At 43.8% G+C, this 24,800-nt stretch overlaps 1 non-coding gene and 1 pseudogene across 1 annotated transcript; both read right to left on the minus strand.

Annotated features, from left to right (window-relative positions):
- Positions 1 to 6,360: 6,360 nt before the first annotated feature.
- On the minus strand, positions 6,361 to 7,264 carry LOC132654082 (sperm motility kinase-like; annotated as a pseudogene).
- Positions 7,265 to 14,591: 7,327 nt separating this feature from the next.
- Positions 14,592 to 14,698, minus strand: LOC132654479 (U6 spliceosomal RNA). Its single transcript, XR_009592120.1, has one exon. It is a non-coding gene; the product is annotated as a U6 spliceosomal RNA (small nuclear RNA).
- Between the last annotated feature and the right edge of the window lie 10,102 nt (positions 14,699 to 24,800).

The following is a 24,800-nucleotide window of genomic DNA, read 5'->3' on the forward strand; positions in this document are numbered from 1 at the left end:
AGACAGCCACCTTTCTCTGTCTCCCAAGTGAGAGATTAAAGACTTACACCACACACACACACACACACACACACACACACACACACACACACACAAAAAAAAAAAGGCCAGGTGATCAAAAGACCATATAGTTCAGTTCAAAAATTGATTCAAAAATCAGAATTGTATGTAATCTTTATGGTATTAGTAGATTTCCCTGAATCTTAATATAATTGCTGGCTCTCAATATGTAGGATGAGTTGTTTGGCATATAGAAACTGCTGACTTTATTCCTGATGGTTTAGAATTAACTTTATTATTTTTGCAACTGCAAAAGGCTTAACAAAAGCAGAAACCCTCCGTTACATATCACGCGGATTCGGTCTCATACAGGCTTTCCAGCTCCATTGGTACAAGCAAATGAGGAAACTGATCAATTACAACACCTCAACATTTCATGAAAGACACAATGTTAAAAGTAAAAGTTAATTTTTTTTTCTATAACTTGGGCAACAAGCAAGGAAATAATAAAAAATGTCCCACATGTCCTCTGTATAACCACACTCGACTGCGTGCTGGAAGTAAGCCTGGGGATACGAAAAAAGTGAAATAGGGCAGATGGATGTGTTTCATTCTGCAGAATTTGGAAAACAAAGGTATGTACACCGTACCATAGGTGTATAACCAGGGTTTCAACGGGCAACTGCTTTAAGTGCTGAAAAGGCTTATTGTGTAATTACACAGTTATTGGAAATAATGGAAATTTTGGGGATACCTTCACAAATTAAGACAGATAATGAACCTAAATATATATCTAGTAAGATGAAGCAATTCTTTCCCTATTATACTATAAATCTTTATACTATAAATGATTTATAAAACTTTATACTATGAATCATTTATAAAATCTTTATATTATAAATGATTTATAAAACTTTATACTACAAATGATTTATAAAATCTTTATACTATAGTATAAAATGATCTTTTTATAACTTATATTATAAAAATTTATAAATCATTCATACTATAGTATAAAGTTCATTTAAATGATCTCTATATAATTTATACTATAAAGATTTATAAATCATTTATACTATAGTATACTCTAAATGATAGTATAGTATAAATTATAGTACAGTATAAATTATTTACAAATCATTTATACTATAGTATATTAAAAAGGATAGTATAAGTATAAATTATATCATTTATACTATATATAGCATCATTTATACTATACTATCATTTATACTATATATAGTATCATTTGTACTACACTATCATTTAAATGATAGTATAATATAAAGGATAGTATAGTATAAATTATACCATTTATACTATATATAGTATCATTTATACTGTACTACCATTTATACTTTACTATCCTTTATAGTATACTAAAGTATAAATGATTTATAAATCACTTATACTATACTATAATTTATACTACACTATCATTTATTGTATACTATAGTATAAATGATTTATAAAACTTTATAGTATAAATTATATAGAGATCATTTAAATGATCTTTATGCTATAGTGTAAATGATTTATAAATCTTTATAATTATATAAGTTATATAAACATCAATTTATACTATAGTATAAAGATTTTATAAATCATTTGTAGTATAAAGTTTTATAAATCATTTATAGCATGAAGATTTAAAAATCATTTATAGTATAAAGTTTTATAAAATCATTTGTAGTATAAAGATTTATAGTATAATAGGCAAAGAATTGCTTCATCTTACTAGATATATATGTAGGTTCATCATCAGTCTTAATTTGTGAAGGTATCCCCAAAATTTTCATTATTTTCATTATTTCCAATAACTGTGTAATTTACACAATCAGCATTTTCAGCACTTAAAGCAGTTGCCCGTTGAAACCCTGGGTATACACCTATGGTATGGTGTACATACGTTTGTTTTCCAAATTGTGCAGAATGAAACACATCCATCTGCCATATTAAATGTCCATCCTATGGGCTTAGAGTTGCTCAAGAGTGTTTCGGTTGTGGAAGTACATTGGGGACATGCTGTTGAAGACAGAAGCTATCTTCAAGGACCTTTGTCCTACATTCAAGTTCAGGGAAGCGCCAGGATGGATGGACCATACATGGTCAATCACACAGACATCTGTGTGTCTCACGATGTGATACTTGTTGCCACAGTCTAGGGAGAAAGAACACAAGAGATGAAGTCTTACCACTGTGATACTAGGATGGAAAGATAAGGCTTCCCAGAACTCTCCCCAAAGGCTGTTGCAAGGCTGATTAACTGTGCAAGAATATGCAAAGGGCAGAGACTTGAAGAAATGGAAGCAGCCTTAAGATCTGTCCAGCTGGTACATACACGAGGTAGGGGCTTGAGGCTGCCATGACACAGGGACACAGTGGGTTGCTCCTCCAAGAGTCTCTAGTTAGACTTGTCAGGACACCTATCACACCCTCACAGTGTGTCATGTGGTGGTGAGTGTGGGATCCAATGTGAATGGTCGCCTTGAAGGAACAAGAATAGATATGCAAGAGGTGAGTAACTAGGGCAGAATTGGTGTCAAGAGAGGGCACAGCTACCACTGCAGTCACTCCAAGACTGAGTTTTCCAGGCTTTGTTCTGAGTTGGGTCTGAGGACTCAAGCAATGTAACCTGTGATGGGTTTGGCATGTGTGTGGGTGCTGGGCACTTGCAAAAGGATGGCAGGAGGCTCCTTCTAAAGAATTCCCATCAGGCTGCTTGTAGGCCTCAATTCTCAACCTGGGAACCCATCTTGGGGCAGGTAGGACAGGCAGACTGGAAACTATAGCACTAGGGAGAGATTAGTTACAAAGGACAGAAGGAAAAGTGAATAAAATGAAGTGAAGTAATGCACTCACCTGGTGCTGAGGGTGGCTCCAAGGACCCTTTTCATTGGAGTCATGTTCTTACATGAGGCGGCCTTTGTCTTAGCAGGTGGCAGGCAGCAGCAGCACAGATGTCTGAGGCCGTTCATGATTGTCTTCTTCACCCGCTTCCAGCGTTGACGCTGGTTGTGGGGGGAAGCTGTGCTAGTGTCCTGAGGCTGGCCAGGTGTGATGTTATCCTTGGTCCCTTGCTGAGGGAGAGCTGTGCCAGCTTCCTGAGGCTGGCCAGGTGTGATGTCGTCCTCGGTCTCTTGCTGAGGGAGACTTGTGCCAGCGTCCAGAGGCTGGCCAGGTGTGATGTCATCCTCGGTCCCTTGCTGATCGAGAGCTGTGCCAGCTTCCTGAGGCTGGCCAGGTGTGATGTCGTCCTCAGTCTCTTGCTGAGGGAGACCTGTACCAGCGTCCTGAGGCTGGCCAGGTGTGATGTCGTCCTCGGTCTCTTGCTGAGGGAGACTTGTGCCAGCGTCCAGAGGCTGGCCAGGTGTGATGTCATCCTCGGTCCCTTGCTGAGGGAGAGCTGTGCCAACTTCCTGAGGCTGGCCAGGTGTGGTGTCGTCCTCGGTCTCTTGCTGAGGGAGACCTGTGCCAGCATCCTGAGGCTGGCCTGGTGTGATGTCGTCCTCGGTCTCTTACAGAGGGAGAGCTGTGCCAGTGTCCTGGGGCTGTCCAGGTGTGATCTAGTCCTCGATCTCTTGCTGAGGGAGAGCTGTGCCAGCGTCCAGAGGCTGGCCAGGTGTGATGTCATCCTCGGTCCCTTGCTAAGGGAGAGATGTGCCAGCTTCCTGAGGCTGGCCAGGTGTCTTGTCTTCCTCATTCTCTTCCTGATGGAGACCTGTGCCAGCATCCGGAGGCTGGCCAGATGTGATGTCATCCTCAGTCTCTTGCTGAGGGAGACCTGTACCAGCGTCCTGAGGCTGGCCAGGTGTGATGTCGTCCTCGGGCTCTTGCTGAGGGAGAGCTCTGCCAGCGTCCTGAGGCTGGCTAGGTGTGATGTCATCCTCGGTCTCTTGCTGAGGGAGACCTGTGCCCCCATCCAGAGGCTGGCCAAGTGTGATGTCATCCTCGGGCTCTTGCTGTGGGAGAACTCTGCCAGCTTCCTGAAGCTGGCCAGGTGTGGTGTTGTCCTGGGTCTCTTGCTGAGGGAGAGCTGTGCCAGCATCCTGAGGCTGGCCAGGTGTGGTGTTGTCGCCCTCGTTCTCTTCCTCCTTGGTCTCTTCAGTTATGATGGTATCCTCCTTGATCTCTTTTGTTGTGATGGTATCTCGTATGTTGGTGTCTGGTATGATGGTGCTTCCCTTATTCTCTTCCTCCTTGGTCTCTTTAGTCATGGTTTCCTCCTTGATCTTTTTGGTCGTGATGGTATCTCTTATGATGGTGTCTGGTATGATGGTGTTTGGTACGATGGGTGTCTGGTATGATGGTGCCCTCCTTGGTCAATTTTAGTGTGATGGTGTGTGGTAGGATGGTTTATTGGGGCAGGTGGGACAGGGAGATTGGAAACTATATCACTATGGGGAGAAGTTTTACTTTGTGGAAAAGATCATATTTCCTGCCAAGAAACGGGGAGTAAAGGACAATCACTACCCAGAGGGCAGTCTGTGATGTTTATGCAGGCTGGGGGAGAGAGCAAGGGATCAGTGTGCCACATAAAGCTTTAGGGCACCTCTGCCCCTCAGCCCTTCCCCTCTGAGGAAGACCCAGTGGAAAGCCAGCCCCTCCTGCCTGGGATTTTACCTGGACAGATCTGCACTGGGATAGGTCCTGTGCAGAATGCTCCTGTGACCACACTGGCTTCTGGACTTCTGGCCTGGCTTCCCCGAGAGGCTTTTCACATCTCATCCAGGCTGATCCCCAACCCATGGCCCACAAGCCATGGAGATGGGGCCTGTCGTCTTTAGGACTTCAAAGCAAAAAGACACAGGTAAGTGACTCTTACTGACTTTGAAGCACACAGAACTTTCTGTGCTTGCCCTGGAGCACCAAAGTGCCCTACTGGTCTCTCAGCAATCTCTGCTGACTTTGCCATGCCCCACCTGTTCCTCTTCCTGCTTTATCAGCATATGTATACAATCTACTTCTTGCTTAACAAGCCTGAGGTCACATTACTGGGATTTCTATGGTATTGGTCTTTCTGAAGTGACAGAGGTTGTTAAGATCACAGGTGTGCCACAGTGGGCAAATTATCATTAGTTACAAAGGACAGAAGGAAAAGTGAATAAAATGAAGTCAAGTAATGCACTCACCTGGTGCTGAGGGTGGCTCCAAGGTCCCTTTTCATTGGAGTCATGTTCTTACATGAGGCGGTCTTTGTCTTAGCAGGTGGCAGGCAGCAGCAGCACAGATGTCTGAGGCTGTTCATGATTGTCTTCTTTATCCGCTTCCAGCGTTGACGCCGGTTGTAGGGGGAAGCTGTGCCGGTGTCCTGAGGCTGGCCAGGTGTGATGTCGTCCTCAGTCTCATGCTGAGGGAGACCTGTGCCAGCGTCCTGAGGCTGACCAGGTGTGATGTCATCCTCGGTCTCTTGCTGAGGGAGACCTGTGCCAGCATCCTGAGGCTGGCCAGGTGTGATGTCATCCTTGGTCTCTTCCTGATGGAGACCTGTGCCAGCATCCTGAGGTGTGATGTTGTCGTCCTTGGTCTCTTCCTGTGGGGAAGCTATGCCAGTGTCCTGAGGCTGGCCAGCTGTGATGTTGTTCTCCTGGGTCTCTCCCTCCTCGGTCTCTTCCTCCTCCCTCACTTCAGGCATCGTGTCCTCCTTGATGATGTTCACTCTCAGGGCAATGATTGCTTCCTGAGCATCGATGTCTTCCGGTGTTAGAGTCTTTTCCTCTGCGAGTATAGTAGACTCTATCTCTATGACTGTTGTCATCTCCGATAAATCCTCAGAGGAGGAGCTTGAGCTGTCCTCTTCCTCCAGGAAACTCCAGGATTCAGATTGGTGGCTGTAGGACATGTGGCTCTCTAAGTCACTTGTACCCTCATTCTGGGATGTTCTAGAAGAGTTGGTGTATAGACCCAGAGATATATGGTCACTATTAGTGTGGCTGTCACGTGATCCAACCTGTGAAAAATAAATATTCATTTCCAGGATGCTGCCCTTGATGGACATAGCAATAGGACAGCCCAGGTGGAGAGGGTGTGTGTCTGGATGGCAGCATAGGGTGGCAGGCATGCTTTGGCATCTGGCAAGTTTCCTGGAATAATGCTCCTCCCTTTTTTCCTGGCCCTTAGATGGCAAGGTAAAGGTATAGGGAACAGGTTCAGCTCTCCTTAGGGATCCAGGATAAGTGTAAGGCTCTGTCAGGTGGAGGACAGTGCCTGTCTGCCTGGTTTTCACAGGATTCACCTGGTTGTGGCCATAGTCTCCCGCAGGTGACTGGTGTTGTAATATAAGATAAGTTGCCATCACCTCGTCATATTTTTGGTCTCTCAGGGATTCAATGATTACTTCAGGCTTATAGCCCATGACTCTCATGGTCCCAACAATGCTAGGGCTCGGGGTGCCTGGGAGGCTAGGGGTGGAAGTAGGTGGTGAACGTGCCTCACTGGCCCTGATCATGGGGTGCCTCATGATGTCCTTGATGGTGGGCCTTCTTCCGGGATTGATTATCAGTAATTCCAAGATGACATTGAAAATGTCGATAGAAACATGCTTAGGAATGGTGAAGTTGCCTGAGGTGACCTCGTTCCTCATGCCTGCCACAGATTTGGCTTGGAAAGGGAAGTGCCCAGCCACCATGAGAAAGAGGAGAATCCCTAAACACCACATGTCGATGGGGTAAGCATCGTATTCCCCGGGTGCAAAGAGTTCTGGGGCACAATAGGGCAGAGTGCCACAGAAACCCCGCAGCTTCTGCCCAGGAGTTACTTTCACAGCGAGGCTAAAATCAATCAGCTTGGCATTCCCCCTGCAGTCCATAAGGATGTTGGTGGCTTTTATATCTCTATGGACAACTTGATTGTTATGACAGTAATTCACTGCATGCACCACCTGAGTAAATATCCTTTCAGCCTCGCACTCCGGTAGAGACCCCCGTTCCAGGATCCTCCGCAGCAGCTCTCCCTCTGAGGCATGCTCCATCACCAGGTAGGTGATCTCTTCCGTCTCGATCACGTGAAAAAGTTTGATAATATTGGGGTGGTTCATGGATTTCATAACGCTTATTTCACTGTTAAAAATCGAGTTGTACTTCTTCTTATTTCTAAGGAGTTTTACAGCCACACAGGTCACAGTGGGAACATGGAAGGCGAGTTTCACTTCAGAAAAATGTCCGTGTCCCAGAGTCCTCATCATTCTATAGTCGGTGTTGAAGGGGTCCTCCACAGAGGAGCAGGCCTCCATGTCCTGCTTCAGAGTCAGGCCCTCCTCCTTCATATGGCTAGAGCCAAAAAGTTCAATGAGAAAGTTGACAGACTTAAAATCAGGCCTAGGAGAGTATTTAGAGCTATGAATTCCTACATCCAAAAGACTAGGAAAGGAAGGAAGGAAGAGGTCAGACACATTTCAGACCACCTAACTGGGTACTTAAATGCTTAGATAGACAAGAATGAAGTATGTTCCAAAGCAGTGTAGAGCAAAATATGACAGATTGGTTTGACAGGAATCAACTGCAAACTGGCAGAACCAACCAAAGGATTCTAGAAACTAAGAGCCACTGATAAGAAAAGACGGTCATCCTCTAACCCTGAGCTCACCTGTACTGGAAGAGAGCAGGCACGAATAAAATTAGATGCGAGAGAAGTATATAGAACAACAGACACCTCCCAAGCCCAGCGGTGTCCGTGCGGGGCAGCCAGCCCCTGAGTCCAGGTACAACTAGCTCTGCAAAGGACCTACCGAAATTTGGTTCTTAGGATCCAGGTCAGGTGGCTCACAATTACTCCGAACCCAGCTCTAGGAGATCCTACACCACGGGCCTCTGAGGGCATACATACACATGTTCACATGCCCACACGCAAGTGCACTCTCTGCTACTACACATCAATTACATGGTGATAATGTCTATCTAGATAATGCTACAGGTAGTTATGATCTCCCACAGAAGAGCTGTACATCAAACCTAGTTCCAAGAGTACATGCTCTTGAAATGGTGGGCCAGCTCTCCAGATTACCCCATTCGCAAAAATCTTTACTTTAAAACAAAGAGGGTCCCTTACATGAATTGGAGGAGACTTTCTGTGTATAAAATAAACATAATAAAATGTTCTCAGATAGAAAACAGAATGAACTTACTATGATGGTTCAAAATCTTCAAAAATCCAGGAATGTCTTGTCACGGTGCAGAAATCCAGTTACTCTCTATTCTGCTCTGTAAGACAAGAGGAGTGGAGAATGGTGTGAGGGTGTGAGGGAGGGAATAGAAAGAGAGTTTATGTTTATTAAACAAACATAATAAAATATTGTAGGTTAGAGAACAGAAGGCACTTACTATATGGTGGTCAAAAGAGCTCCTAAAATGCGAGTATAGTCTGTCACGGGCACAGAAGTCCAGTTGCTCTCCAACCAAGAGCTTCTGCTCTGTAAGACAACAAGCAGGCTCAGCCAGAGCCTTACGTGGATAGGTGTCACAATGGCTCCTTGTGGTGTCAGAGCAAGGAATGGACAAGTGGTCACTAGGCACATCCCCATGGTTCCCTCACATTCTGTCCTCAGGGACGGGAAAGCTGGTCTAGGGCAGTGGGGCAGTAGGAGCCTGAGGAAGCTTGTTACACTCCAGTGTCTGTCCACAGTGATGCCCAGAGGCGCACCTCTTCTTGCTAGGCCCACTGTCCAAGGTCCACAGTTTTCCCCACGTGGTGCCACCTGCTTGGAACAATATTCAAACACTTGATTCTTTGTGGGACTTTTGGCACCCAAACCTTAAGGAGGACACACACACACACACACACACACACACACACACACAAACACACTCTACATCTAGACATGACACAACTAGCTGTGCCCTGACTGAGAGTCCTTCAAGGGTCAGCTGATGGACCTTAGACAAGAGGTTGGGGTGAAAGTCAGGAAAGTCTCATAAAGGATAAACACTCGGCAGTTGGAAAAGCTAGAAAAGTGGAGGCAGGAGGATCAGTTCAAGTCCTCTTTGGCCACACAGGGATGCTGAGGCCAGCCTGTGCTACAGGAGACCCTGCCTCACCAAATACAAAAGCAATAGCAAAGAGAAGATGAGAAAGGACTGCTTTTGTTTTCTGCATGACCTAGGTTCCCAACTGCTTCAAAAGTTCAAGGTTGCTGTTACAAGCGGGGCCTAGCCACAAGTGCTTGTGACAACAACGCTTGAGGGTGGAGGGCTGATCAGCCATTTCCATGCTCCTGAAGCTAGGCTGCTGTCACTTCCCACCAAAAGTCATCAGTTTTTCACATTAAGTGGACCTCACAGCACCCACCCAAGCTGCGGGACATACGCCAGAGAAACTGGGTGGAAGTTTACAGGAGGTCAACAAGGATGTTCACTCTTCAGAGAACGTGCATCACTCACTTGAGCACTGGATAGCAAGTCTAGTTAACTAAACCATCACACAATGAAAGGGAGACACAGGTACCGTTCAGCAAAGGGCACCAAAGCGCAACTTGCCAGTTCTGTAATCAGATATCAGATTTTTGGAAGTCACAGACCATAGACCCTCCTCTCATCACCAATACCTTGGCAAAACAGAAAGGAACCTGAAGGGCATTGTTGCTGGACCATGAAGGTTCTGTTACCCACTGCCTTTCCCCAAACATGAACAGATTAAGGTTGGAGGAAGGAGTTTTATCCAAGCCTAGACTTGGAAATTTGGGTAGACTGCCCTTGACAATAAAAAGTCCCCTGCTTCTCCAAAAAGACAGGTGCTTATTTTGGGGCTTGGGGTCTGTGCAGTGCTGGGCAGATAATTCCAGCACTAGGCGGTTTTTGTTCCTGAATATGTTCTTTGACCTGTAGGACCAGCAGAACTCTAGAGCACAGGCTCGACTCTTTGCTTCAAAATCATTATTGCCCTCCCCTCCAGTGCCTGATAACACCCTAGCTTGGTGCCATAATCGCCCTCCTTAAAACAGAAGATAACCCATGAATGTACAGCTGCAGGCAGAGAGAAGGACAGAAGTAGGCTGGAGGGACAGGGCATGGCAAGTCTCACCAAGGAAAGTCCCATCCTTCCTCAAAGAACAAGCTCCTTTTAGACTTACACTTATTCTATCCCTGAATTCCTTTTCAGCTGCCCTGTTCCACAATCACCATCACAAGATCTGAGCTGACGCTTGTCTCTAGTCCCTTTGTTGGACTCATGCCTCTTGACCTGCCAGGAAGATCCTGAGATAACCAGCTAGGAGGAGACTTTGTGCTAGAGCCCAGAGACACATTGGTGTCCTTCCTTAAGAGACCATCCCGTGTGTCCATCAGTCCTCTGGACAGGAGTCCATGGCACTTGGCCCGTACTTGTACTTGGGAAGCAAGGTGCTGAACAGCAAAGGGAAAGAGTGAGGGGCTTAGAAGGGGTGGGCAGTAGGCAGTGTCATCAGGGGAATGTATTCAAAGTTCTCCATGTACATGTACGGAAGTGTCACTGGGCGATCGATCACTCGTTTTGTGTAGTTGATATAAATACTGTGATAGCGAGATACAATCAAAGTGAGCATGAGATAGATGAAGAATATAACAGTAAGCATAATCATGCCTGAAACCAATGAATGAATAAATAGAGGCGATTGCCACAAAACTGACAGTGTTAGAGGGAAACTCAATCTGCTGAGGGTCAACAGGTCTGGTTGTCCTAGGGGAGCTGGCCAATGCTGTGATTCACCAACTCTCAAACCATTCAGTCTAGCAACCAATGGCTGCCACACTTGATGGGACCAAACCCAGTCCCAGTGAGTTCTCTATGTGGCCAGGTTCCACCATTCCTCACAAGGACTCTTTATGATGTCAGAGCAAGGAATGACCTAGCCATGCTTGGGCACCAACCACACTGATTCCCCCAGTTTCTGCCCATAAGGACAGGGAAGGCATGGTAGCAGGAAAGGCAGGTAGATAAAGGAGTAGGGACCTGAGCCAGCCAGTCAGTTCTGTCCAGTTTTCCCTTGGTGCCAGTGACTCTCTTCCTCCTGTAAGAGCCCAGTTTATGTGCAAATATGCGAAGCTCAGTGAGTGGGTAATTCCTTTCCATATTTGATGCAAAAATGGAAAATTAACTTGTTCTTTAAAATAAACAGTGAAATCCTAATAACACAGTCTCAGTGGAATCAGGGAGGAAAACGCATGCTCAGCTACTGCCAGTGTCATTTTGCTCTGGGGTTTGTGGGGTTCAGGGTAGGGGCAGGAAAACCCAGGTGCTCTGCTAAGTCCAACTGAACACTATTGGGTGTGGGATTTGTGAACACAGCCCTAAGACTAGTTGGGAAAACCTCCCAGGATTAAACTGGTTCACCCGAAGTCAGAGGGTGGTGGCTGTGAAGCAATAGGCTAAGACTATTGAACTCCTTTGGTTTTCCTGATGAGAGAAAATGGATCCCAAAGCCTTTGCAATGGCTTTGCAACCTTCCAGGGTGCTGACCACCATGGTTGATATTGGAGCCTTAAGGATTGCATTCTTGCTAAGAATCCTACAATGACTGTGTCTCCATATTACAGATGGAAAACTGCGGCTTTTTAATGGTCACCGTTTTTTGTTTTTTTGTTTTTCAAGACAGGCTTTCTCTGTGTAACCCTGGCTGTTCTGTCATTTACTCTGTATACCAGGCTGATCTCAAACTCAGACAGCCACCTTTCTCTGTCTCCCAAGTGAGAGATTAAAGATTTACAACACACACACACACACAAACATACACACACACACACATAAAAGCCAGGTGATCAAAAGACCATATAGTTCAGTTCAAAAATCGATTCAAAAATTGAAATTGTATGTAATCCTTATGGTATTAGTAGATTTCCCTGAATCTTAATATAATTGCTGGCTCTCAATATGTAGAATGAGTTGTTTGTCATATAGAAACTGCCGACTTTATTCCTGATGGTTTAGAATTAACTTTATTATTCATGCAACTGCAAAAGGCTTAACAAAAGTAGAAACCCTCCATTATATATCACGCAGATTCGGTCTCATACAGGCTTTCCAGGTATATTGGTACAAGCAAATGAGGAAACTGATCAATTACAACACCTCAACATTTCATGAAAGACATGATGTTAAAAGTAAAAGATAATTTTTTTTTCTATAACTTGGGCAACAAGCAAAGAAATAATAAAAAATGTCCCACATGTCCTCTGTATAACCACACTCGACTGCATGCTGGAAGTAAGCCTAGGGATATGAAAAAAGTGAAATATGGCAGATTGATGTGTTTCATTCTGCAGAATTTGGAAAACAAGGTATGTACACTATAACATAGGTGTATACCCAGTTTTTCAAAGGGCAACTGCTTTAAGTGCTGAAAAGGCTTATTGTGTAATTACACAGTTATTGGAAATAGTGGAAATTTTGGGGATACCTTCACAAATTAAGACTGATAATGAACCTACATATATATCTAGTAAGATGAAGCAATTTGTTGCCTATTATAATATAAATCTTAATACTATAAATGATTTATAAAACTTTATACTATAAATGTTTTATAAAATCTTTATACTATAGTATAAAATGATCTTTATATAACTTATACTATTATAAAGATTTATAAATCATTTATACTATAGTATAAAGATCATTTAAATGATCCCTATATAATTTATACTATAAAGATTTATAAATCATTTATACTATAGTATACTCTAAATGATAGTATAGTATAAATGATATCATTTATACTATATATAGTATCATTTATACTATACTCCCATTTATACTTTACTTATATTACAATTTATAGTATAAGTATAAATTATATCATTTATACTATATATAGTATCATTTATACTATACTATCATTTATACTATATATAGTATCATTTGTACTCTACTATCATTTAATTGATCGTATAATATAAAGGATAGTATAGTCTAAATTATACCATGTATACTATGTATAGTATCATTTATACTATACTATCATTTATAGTATATATAGTATCATTTATACTATACTATCATTTATACTATATATAGCATCATTTATACTATACTACCATTTATACTTTACTATCCTTTATAGTATACTAAAGTATAAATGATTTATAAATCACTTATACTATACTATAATTTATCCTATACTATCATTTATTGTATACTATAGTATAAATGATTTATAAATCTTTATATTATAAATTATATAGAGGTCATTTAAATGATCTTTATAGTATAGTGTAAATGATTTATAAATCTTTATAATAATATAAGTTATATAAAGATCATTTTATACTATAGTATAAAGATTTTATAAATCATTTATACTATACAGTCTAGGGAGAAAGAACACAAGAGATGAAGTCTTACCACTGTGATACTAGGATGGAAAGATAAGGCTTCCCAGAACTCTCCCCAAAGGCTGTGCAAGGCTGATTAACTGTGCAAGAATATGCAAAGGGCAGAGACTTGAAGAAATGGAAGCAGCCTTAAGATCTGTCCAGCTGGTACATACACGAGGGAGGGGCTTGAGGCTGCCATGACACAGGGACACAGTGGGTTGCTCCTCCAAGAGTCTCCAGTTAGACTTGTCAGGACACCTATCATACCCTCACAGTGTGGCATGTGGTGGTGAGTGTGGGATCCAATGTGAATGGTCGCCTTGAAGGAACAAGAATAGATATGCCAGAGGTGAGTAACTAGGGCAGAATTGGTGTCAAGAGAGGGCACAGCTACCACTGCAGTCACTCCAAGACTGAGTTTTCCAGGCTTTGTTCTGAGTTGGGGCTGAGGACTCAAGCAATGTAACCTGTGATGGATTTGGCATGTGTGTGGGTGCGGGGCTCTTGCAATAGGATGGCAGGAGGCTCTTTCTAAAGAATTCCCATCAGGCTGCTTGTAGGCCTCAGTTCTCAACATGGGAACCCATCTTGGGGCAGGTAGAATAGGCAGACTGGAAACTATAGCACTAGGGAGAGATTAGTTACAAAGGACAGAAGGAAAAGTGAATAAAATGAAGTGAAGTAATGCACTCACCTGGTGCTGAGGGTGGCTCCAAGGTCCCTTTTCATTGGAGTCATGTTCTTACATGAGGCGGCCTTTGTCTTAGCAGGTGGCAGGCAGCAGCAGCACAGATGTCTGAGGCCGTTCATGATTGTCTTCTTCACCCGCTTCCAGCGTTGACGCTGGTTGTGGGGGGAAGCTGTGCCAGTGTCCTGAGGCTGGCCAAGTGTGATGTTGTCCTCGGTCTCTTTTTGAGGGAGAGCTGTGCCAGCGTCCTGAGGCTGGCCAGGCCTGATGTTGTCGCCCTCGTTCTCTTCCTCCTTGGTCTCTTCAGTTATGATGGTATCCTCCTTGATCTCTTTTGTTGTGATGGTATCTTGTATGATGGTGTCTGGTATGATGGTGTTTCCCTCGTTCTCTTCCTCCTTGGTCTCTTCAGTCATGGTGTCCTCCTTGATCTCTTTTGTCGTGATGGTGTCTCATATGATGGTGTCTGGTATGATGGTGTTTGGTACGATGGTGTCTGGTATGATGGTGTCCTCCTTGGTCAATTTTAGTGTGATGGTGTGTGGTAGGATGGTGTATTGGGGCAGGTGGGACAGGGAGATTGGAAACTATATCACTATGGGGAGAAGTTTTTTTTTTTTTTTTTAAATATGGAACACTTCACGAATTTGCATGTCATCCTTGCACAGGGGCCATGCTAATCTTCTCTGTATCGTTCCAATTTTAGTATATGTGCTGCCGAAACAAGCACGAGAAGTTTTACTTTGTGGAAAAGATCATATTTCCTGCCAAGAAACGGGGAGTAAAGGACAATCACTACCCAGAGGGCAGTCTGTGATGTTTATGCAGGCTGGGTGAGAGAGCAAGGGATCAGTGTGCCACATAAAGCTTTAGGGCACCTCTGCACCTCAGCCCTTCCCCTCCCCTCAGTGCTGGAGGCTACAAGAACTCACACCCTGCATGGCTTTTACATAGCTGTTGAAGATTCAAATTCAGTCTTTATGCTTGTGCAGAAAGCACTGTTACCTCACCCCTACCCAGCCTAGACCCCTCCACCCCTCCAGCCTCTCATTGGGTTTCAGAAGATTACTGTGTTTTCTTCTTGTTCTGAATGGTCATTCTACACCAATTAAGAATTCTCCACTGTGCCATTCCTCAACCCCTGGCAAACACCATTGCATTTTCCTTTCTTGAAAAATTACAGTACAGTACTCTCAGTTCCACCCCTAGATATACAGAAGCTTGTCATTCTGTGACTGACATGTCACGGGAAGTATGTGTTCCTCTGTGGTGGACCTACACCTACAGGTGGCTTTCCTTCCTGTTTAAGCTGAGTAATAGTCCATGATATATAAAGGCCACACGTGGTTGGTACATTCATCTGCTTATGGACAGAGAGTTATTTCCATCGTGGCTGTGGTTAAGTGCTGTTAATATAAACAAGCAAGCATCTGAGACTTTGAATCAATTATTTTTCCATAACTATGAAAGAACTGTTGATGAATGATATGCGATTTTGTGATAATGCATCCATATTTAATTAGGTAAAATACAAAGTGTTAAGGTGATTGGCTTATTAAAAAGTGCTACACAGTGTAGCTTATTGATAAGTGCACAGAGCACCCTAATCTGTGATGTGTAACAGGTGGCCCCTGCTGACACCAAGCAGAAATGCGCATGAAGACATTTGGCTCAAATTTCCACAGGTGTTGTAACCCACATTTCAATGGAAGCAGTTTAACAAAGCAGGAGTCATTTGTTCAGTTTTCTGGAGGAGCATGAACACTAGCCTGGGATTCACCATCTGTCAGCGAGCATCTGTCAGTTGGCTCCTTAAGTGAACTCGTCTTTCCCTCACTAGGTAAGCATTTGCTGTCCTCCCCACCAAGGATCGTAAGAAGCAAACAATTCGTTTCTCAGAGCCAATTAACAGCAAGGGGCTGATGGTGGTGTAGCCATTGGAGACCATCATGTGGATACTGTGGTGGACTGGGTCACTGTCCTGCATCAGTCTTGAGGCAGATATGATGCAGTCCAAACAGTACATCAGGACGAAGAAGTTCATGATCAGCAGGACGGTCCTGGTGGCCCATTGCAGTGGGGACACTTTTGCAGAAAGGCTGGTTCTGTGAAGGTGCCGAGCCTGTTTCTTGTGTCTGCACAAGAGATCCACCATGTACCCACTGCAGAGGGCCATGAGACCTAGAAAAGACACATCTCGAAATATCCTCAGTATGGAAAATAAGGGTCTGCTGCTATACTCCATAGGTAAAATAATGCAAGATTCTGTGACAAATATGAGACCATGTGAGGTGACATTGTACTCAGCAACATAGGAGAAGGAGAAGTAAGCACCACAGGACATGTAAAGGCCCATAGCACAGGAAAGGGGCACAGGCTCTGCTGTGGGGATTTAGGTTTGAATTTTGCCAGAAAGGTGCTTCTGGGACTGAGGATGATGGCCTGAAGGATGCTCAGCAGGCAGGTGACACAAAGAGAGAGGCCCCTCAAAAGCCTGTGCAAGTGGAACAGGGAGTTACACTTGATGTCATTCTACATATTCTGAGATGCAAGAATGTCAGCAGCTGCGAACCCAATGACTGTTAGCATCCCAAGGTGGATGAGGGCCAAGAGACTGATGAGTGGGTCAATGATCCGGAGTCTGCTTTCAAGAAGGAACTCAAAAAGGTGGAAGTGGAAGAGGATAATGTTGAAGGAGATCCCAATGCCTACCTCAGAGAAAAATGTATAATGTGTCAACAACTCCATAAAGGGTCTTGATTCTTCTCATTGTATGAGACAAGGAAATAGAGTAAACATTTGAGAAGAAAGGCAAGAGAAATTATTCATCACAAACAGTAACAGCAACATTGATACCAAACACTATTGCCTTTAGGAATATTGGTGGGCCCAGCCCAATACACCCCTCAGTACTCAAGTTTTCCTGAGTGCCAAACATTCTCATTGTCAGTCATGCCTGGATTGTGTACCTATAGGTGGGCTCCCTTGCTGCTTCAAGTTTCCTGTGTATTAAAATGATCATGTATTACAGAAATGATTCCTTACCACTGCCTCACTTTGAGTTTTTTGGGGGCATTGCCTGGTTTTTGTTTTGTCATCTTGTCAGGTATAGGAAAAGCTTCAAAAGTTTTGATTATTTCCCCTTTCTGTTTCCGTTGTTGCACTAAAACACCATAATCAAAACTGGCATAGAGGAGGACAGGGTTTATTTGGCTTAACTCTCAGGTCATAGACCATCGTTAATGAGAGGTGAAATCAGGAGCACAAAGCAGATAGTCAAGTCATAGCCACAGTCAAGTGCAGAGAGAGGAGGCTAAAGCCAGGGCTTGGAGGTTAAGAGCTCTGGCTGGTCTTGCAGGGCCTTTGAGTTCAGTTCCAGCATCTAAGTCAACTGGCTTACAGCCACCTGTCACTCCAGCAATAGGGCATGGATGACCTCATCTGGCCCCTATGGCACCTGCGCTCATCTGCATATAATGCAAACAAATAATTAAATATAAAATTAAATAAATCTTGAGTTAAATTATAAGGAAATGTTGATGAAAGACATTAGATAGAGTATTTACTGTAATATACGTGTTTGGCCTGGAGAGACGGCTCAGTGGCTAAGCCTACATTTAGAATATATGTTTACATGCCGAATTCTGCCCTCTGTGAGCACTGCACATGCAAACAGCACACTGATATATACACAGACATAACACACACACACACACACACACACACACACTTCAAATAAGTAAATACAATACAATTTAAGGCGCCTGTTTATGTTTTCATTCACATTTTTTAAACAGGAAGACAATGTTGCTGTAAATTTGTCCCCTCACTAAGGAAAAGGAATTTCATCAGAAAGTTAAGGTGTGTAAGGTGCTTGCTTTCTGTAGCTTCTTCTGTGTCCGTGTACTTAAGGATCCATAAGTTCCCCAGAGAAGAGGGATGTGTTTAGCACCCATGAACAAGTTATGCTATTTAAAGTTTCAGAACTGAGGTAGACAATTGTAAAAATCTCAACAAGTGGACTTCTCTTCCATTTTAATTGGCATAGATTTTTACTTAGATGAGGGGTACAGTATCTTAGTTCAGCACATCTGTGTGTCCTGCTCTGACCAAGTCAGGATAATTTCCACCTTTTCAAATACTGTCATTTCTCTGTGTTTGACACCTTCAGGTCTTTGTCTTCCTTTGGAACATGCAAGCACTTGGTGTGGACAACAGCTATGCTGCAGTGCTCTAAGGCATGAGCACCATGACCTCACACAGCCTCTGCTCTGAACCTAGCTTTCAGTCCTGTTCCACTGTCTCTTTCTGGAATTGACTGACCATTCTTCTTGCTATTTTGTGTAATCAGCTTTCATCTTGACTGAGAACAGACAGTTTGCTCCCATCAAAAGCTCAGCAAAGATGTCAATCATAGACATTTATCTGTTTCAGTCTTTAATGGGTCACAGTTGATCGCTAGGACCCAGCACAACCTTTGTGACATGCATGTATTTTAGTACATGTGTTTAATAAAAGGGAAAAAGGAATATTGAAATATATTGTTTGTATATATTATACACTGGTAATATCATAAGAGTAACTTCAGATCTAGCTCCCTGCTCCTTTACCTCATTTTAAACACAAGATTACAGACATAGCAATATAATCCTCATACCATCCCAAACTTTAATTACTTGTGAATCAAAGGTGGTGGATGCTGTCATTTTCAGTGTGGTTTGGCTAACTGCCCTTACAGATATTAAGGGACAGGTTTGTCTGGGTGCTGTGGGCCTACAATAATGATTATGATTTGTGAGTTTACTTTATAATTACCTTAAAGCCACTGCAAAGGTTTTTCTACAGGTTAAATTCACAGATACAGCAAAGGGAAAAGTAGCCCTTTTCTCCACAGTCCAGTCCAGTTATACTCTGTTGGCATCCCTGGCACCAGGTCACATTCCTCAATGCAGCCCCAGGAAATGCTGTAAAAAATATTCCATTAGTCATCTATTACAGACAACTAAACCAGCAATCACGTTCCTCAGGCAAACATGGCTCACATATGTAAATATCATGGCTCATTAAAGGAAAGACACACAATGACTTCTGAGCCAATATACCACTGTTTTCTTTAAAAGAAAAAAGACTTTAAAATGTTTCATTTTTACTTTATGTGTAAGTGTAGTTTGCCTCCTGAACTGCTGAAGTGTCCCTTGCCTAGCCACTGTGTCCTGCACCAACAGTGCATTTTGCACATGGAGAAATCACACTCTTTCTGCCTCTGCTGCTCTGAAGAAAGGGAAGGAGATCACAGTCACAGAAAATGAATTTCTGAAATGTCACATCTGAATAACCCACATCTGGGAATTTTGTGCATTGGGATGGAGGTGTGGGCCTCTGCATGCAGATTAGAAAGCATGCCCAATATAGAGAAAGAAGCAGCAAGGAGAAATCTGCACTTTCATTGGTGAGAGCCAGCAGCGAAGGCTGGACCTCAGAGCAAAGTGTTGCTAAAAGTCACATCACACAGGGATCTAAGAGCAGTCTCTTCAGTTCCACAGAGTGGCATCCCATGAGAAGCTAAGTCCTTCACCATCCTGTGAGACATAGAACCTCACATGGCCCCAAACTAGGGACATATTTCATAGACAGTGGACTTGATGCAGTAGTCAGGACAGAAGCAGAGAGCAGAAAGCCCTAACAGACCCTGCTCGAAGTTTGGTCACTTATGACCTTTCTGGTGGACAGAATCCAGGGTGAAGTTTGAGGGCAGGATGTCTGTCTTCTCCTCTGCAGCACGGGTTCAAACATATCTGTTTCTGAATGAGAAGATGGTGCATAGTGTGGTTGCCCCACACTTACACCTCATGTCCAGACTCATGCCCACAAAGGACTTTGGTTTGCAGTGATCATGTTGCCTGACAGCAGCCTGTCACACCGTCACCACCTAAGGTGAAGCAAAAGTCGGCAAAAGGCCTGAGGAATGTGGCTGTACTGTTTGTGGTTGGGATTGGACTGCAGTTAAATGGAGAACCTGTCCTTCCTATTGTGCTGTTCTGCTTGGAAAATTAGGGACACTGGGGAGACATGGCTGGCACCACAGTGAAGGCAAGACAGCCACCAGCCAGGTGTAGACGCTGCATGCAGAGATACCATGGAGGGGCTGCAGTCTGGGATGCTATGAGCCAACATCTGGGAGGGTTCAATTAAGGACCGGCAGCTAGCTCCGAAGACAGCTAAGAAATGTCCACTGCATTTGTACATGGATAGGATTGTGAGGTTTAGCTTAGGGTCACACCCGCAGTTAAAATATTTGTAATAACCACTGTTAAAAATCTCTCTGTAGAGTCAGTGGAAAGAAAATACTCTTTAAACATAAAGAAATAAGAAGACTTAGAGGAGTGCTCTACAGACTCCAGCTGTTGACACTGGTTCCTGCCACAGCCCAACCTGCTTCCCCCACCACCCAGTGACTCCTCCTGAGCAACTGTGACCTCCCTCCCAGTGTTCTCATTGTCTCAAGGACAAGGAAAGTAGGTCAGTTCCTGTCCATCTCTTCACATAGGTTCTTCAAAAGATGAGGTTTGGGGAAAACCAAGTAGAGGCAACAGGACAGGGTGGGGCTCAATTCTTCAAAGGTTTCCTGGAACTAAGAGATAGTTGGGCATTTCTATTCTGAAAAAGGAATGTTTATACAGAGACTGGAACACAGAAAAGATTAATGGACGCAGGTATCATCTCCATTAGGACCATCTTCACTGTATAGATGACAATCATTGTCCTGGCTAAATCATCATCACAGCACCTCAGGTGACTATTCCAACAAGCAGAGCAAGGTGAAGGGATGACATAAAATTAAACAGGGAATGCAAAGATTCTTAAGAAATTCTAGTAGGTAAAAGTCAGTGAGGAGGTGACTGTTAGACAAGGTTTGAACATACAGCCCATTTCTTTTCCTAAGGCTTTCAGTGCCTCTAAGTAGTCACACTACAGAAGCCAGGGTAACAAAAATGATTCTTTTATAGCACATATGCAACAGAAGTAAAATTAAGTGCATTTGTCTGCATTTGAAATTAAAACCTCACCTCCTCACAAGATGCGCACAAATGAGCAATTCTGAAAACCTCTAGATGTTATACCAAACAACTTAATGTCCATAAAGTAAAATTGGTAATTTACTTCAGCAAAGTAAATAGGAGTTAAAATTAACTGACATCCTATAAAGGTTATAATTTTAGGACCTTAAGCAATTGAACATCCTGGGAAGAAAACATGTCAGAGCTCAGGTCTCCTCCACAGGTGCTGAAAACCTCCCTGCCTCCCAGTGCTCCTCCTCCCACAGCCTGCCTGGGTCCAGGCCACCTCCTGACTGTGCACTTGGGTGCAGAGAAATTACCCAGATAGACTCTGTGCAGAGGAGATCCTGTGCAGCTTTGGTGAAGGGGTTTTTAATGCACCTCTGCAGCCTGTAGTTGTAGCTGCTGTCACTGACAAGTTCCTGCTGGAGAGCATGGACATCTGACCTCCCAGGGGAGCATCTTCCCCATGGAGCTGACTCTACTGTCTTGAACAGCAGCTGTCTGGGGAGAAGAGAGCACAGACTTTTCTCCAAGTTTCCTTGCCATGTCTGCATGATGGATCAGGTCACAATGTCGTCAATCCACTCTTGCTAATTTCCCCACACCTCTTCCCCAAGGGTGCTGGCTTCTGTCCTACTCTCTGGAACAGGCCACTTGCCATCCAGTTGCCATCTGGATTCCTGAAAGATTTCTGGGGCTGGTGTGACAGAGGAGGTGGCTTTTGTCTCCCTGGAGGAAGGGAGGGATTGGGATGGGAGGAGAAAGAGAACCACGGGGGGAATACAAAGTGAGTAAAGTGTAAATAATAATGAAATATAAAATAAAATAAGCAAAGTAATTAAAGAGCAGTCCAATTAGATTGTGTCAAAGGCAGTCCCTCTTCCCATACTATGGAACCCACTTGGACACTAAACTGCCATGGGCTACATCTGTGTAGGGGTTCTAGGTTATCTCCATGCATGGTACTTGGTTGGAGTATGAGTCTCAGGAAAGACCCCTGTGCTCAAAATTTTTGGTTCTGTTGCTCTCCTTGTGGACCTCCAAATGCCCCTCAACTGAAGAATGGATACAGAAATTGTGGTACATCTATACAATGGAGTATTACTCAGCAATGAAAAACAAGGAAATCATGAAATTTGCAGGTAAATGGTGGGATCTGGAAAGGATCATCCTGAGTGATCTATCCCAGAAGCAAAAAAACATATACGGTATATACTCACTCATATAGACATATAATATAGGATAAACCTACTAAAACCTGTACACCTAAAGAAAGTAATCTAGAGGAGGATTCTGAATAAAATGCTCAGTCCCCACCCAGAAAGGTAAAGAGGATGGACATCAGAAGAAGAAGAAAACAGGAAACAAATTAGGAGCCTCCCACAGAGGGCCTCTGAAAGCCTCTGCCCTGAAGACATTCAAAGCAGATGTTGAGACTTATGGCCAAACTTTGTGCAAAATGCATGGAATCTTATGAAAGAAGTGGGAAATAGTAAGATCTGGAGTTTCCCCAATTTAAGATAACACTGACTATAAAGATGTCAAATAGAGACATTATTAGATGGAAATATGTTCATCTATCACTGTCTAACAAAAAGTTGTTAGACTTTCACAAAGGCCTTTTATGTATCTATTGACATGATCCCATGGCTTCTCTTTTCGAGATCTCTTTCTTTTTGAGGGCCTCTATCTCTGTCTATTAACTAAAACATCCTGGGAAGCAGGTCTCAGGCATTGTCATCTCATAGAAACTAGGATATAGCCACTAGTCCAGAGAACTTGTTAATGGCCAGATGTCCAGAGTAGGTCAGGATGGATGTTAAGCCTGGACCTGTTACCCACTGATGGAACTGAGAAGATTGTTGGCCTCAGAGAGCCTTTGTTACTGGTTTGTCAAACTGGGAGGGAAGTGTTTACTTCTCAGGGTGTTGGGGAATTGAGCAAGTAGTAGAGAGTAGGTGTTTAATACTTCATAAGTGCTTCCTAAGAAATCCAGGAGTAGACTTGTATTCTCACCAGAAGACAGCCTGCAGAAAAGCTCTTTTGCCTGGCCCATGGTGGACACCTCAGACAGATGTCTGTTGGTGAGTGTGGATGTTGTCACTGTAGACAAAGGTGGAAGGAGTCAACACCAGTTACTGCTGCTCTCTGGCTTCTGACTCAGCATAAAACTTACATTTTCCATCATTCTCTACAAGAAAAAGATAGCTCTTATTCTTGAGAGCTCCCTGAAAGCCAACATTTGGTTTACACAAGTCCCCTTCCCCTTCCTTGGCAGAGCTGAATCAGTAAGATTTTGAAATGAAAACAAAGGATTCTGGTCCATGGTGACCGTGTGAGTACCATAGCAGACCACACTGCCCACATGAAGGATTATTCCTCCAGGGCCAAGAAAATCTCTCAGTTTCAGTTCCTCCCCCTAAGTTCCTCCCAGCCCCCAACTGAACATCACAAGGCACTGACTTTCCTCACTGCTGTCTTTTCTTGTGCTTAGGCTTGGAAAAGAATCTAAACCCTGAAGACCAGCAACCTGTCTCACTAATTTCCTCCTTAGAGCTCTGAGGCTTGTTGGATAGAGGCACCGGAGCCCACTGAGTACTCTTCTGAGCCCTGCTCAGGCTCTTGCCTCCTCAGAAGGCACCCAGGGAGAAAGTCCTTCCTATAGATATCAATGCTGCAGTTCAAGATCCCTGGACATCCCTGCCTCTCCTGTGCCTTGTCTCTAGATCCACAAATGCTGTTCAGAATGACAACAGTAAGAGAAGGAACATGACAGAGCTTGGCATTGTTGACACAGCCCAGCAGCCCTGTATTGGTCATGGGAATGATGATGAATACTGTCAGCTTCATGGGACCCAGAATCCACAGGACCCTCACTCAGCATGTTCTGGGCATGTCTGTGACAAAGTCTCTTGACTAGTGTACTTTTGGTGGGAAGACTCACTGACTGTGGATAACCCTGGGCTTTGTTCCTAGGCTGGGTGAAAAAGAAGCAGCTGAGCACCACAGTTCATCTTTGTTCCTTGAATCTGGAAATTTTACCAGCAGTTTCATGTTCCTGCTATAATGTCATTCCCCTCATGATGGGCTGCACCCTCAAACTACCAAAATAAACACTTTCATTCTAAAACAACTAACTAACTAACTAACTAACTAACCCAACTAATACCTCTCCAAAGAGGTACCCCGTTCAGTGTGAGCTTTTTCCTCTGCTCCTGGGATCTCCTTGTAGGTTGTATGTGGTCTCTCCTCATCTGGCCTTCTCTCTAGAACCAGAATCACCTTCCTGTCATAAGGCCATTGACTAAGGCCAAGGACACAAGTGAGGCTGTGACAGCGTCCCCCACCTACTACAGGCTGCAGAGGAATTTTCCCAGATTGGGGTGCCTGACTCCCACAATGCCTTGCGGCTCACCTGGGTTGGTCACATTCAGGATCCCTGCTGCTACCATTGGTCAGAAAACCTGAGTGGAACAATAAAGCCATGACATCTTTGGGTTGCCCCAGAGAACCCAAACCCTAGCCTGAGCTGTTGCATTACCTCTCCCAGGGGAAGGTGGCAGAGTTTTCTTACCTGCTTTCTGTAGTTTGTACTCAGTCCCCTCCTGAGTTCTGGCCCTGGACCCTTGGTTTGCTCACTCCTTCATTTCCCATCCTTGTGCATCTAACTCTTGGTTCCTCCTTACTCCTGAGATGTCGCCACCTTACAAAGCAGAAGAGGAAGAGAAATTAAGTAGATAGATTTGAGATGAGGAGAGACTAGTGGGGCAA

This window comes from Meriones unguiculatus, chromosome 5, assembly GCF_030254825.1.
Source record: "Meriones unguiculatus strain TT.TT164.6M chromosome 5, Bangor_MerUng_6.1, whole genome shotgun sequence".
Lineage (NCBI taxonomy): Eukaryota > Metazoa > Chordata > Mammalia > Rodentia > Muridae > Meriones > Meriones unguiculatus.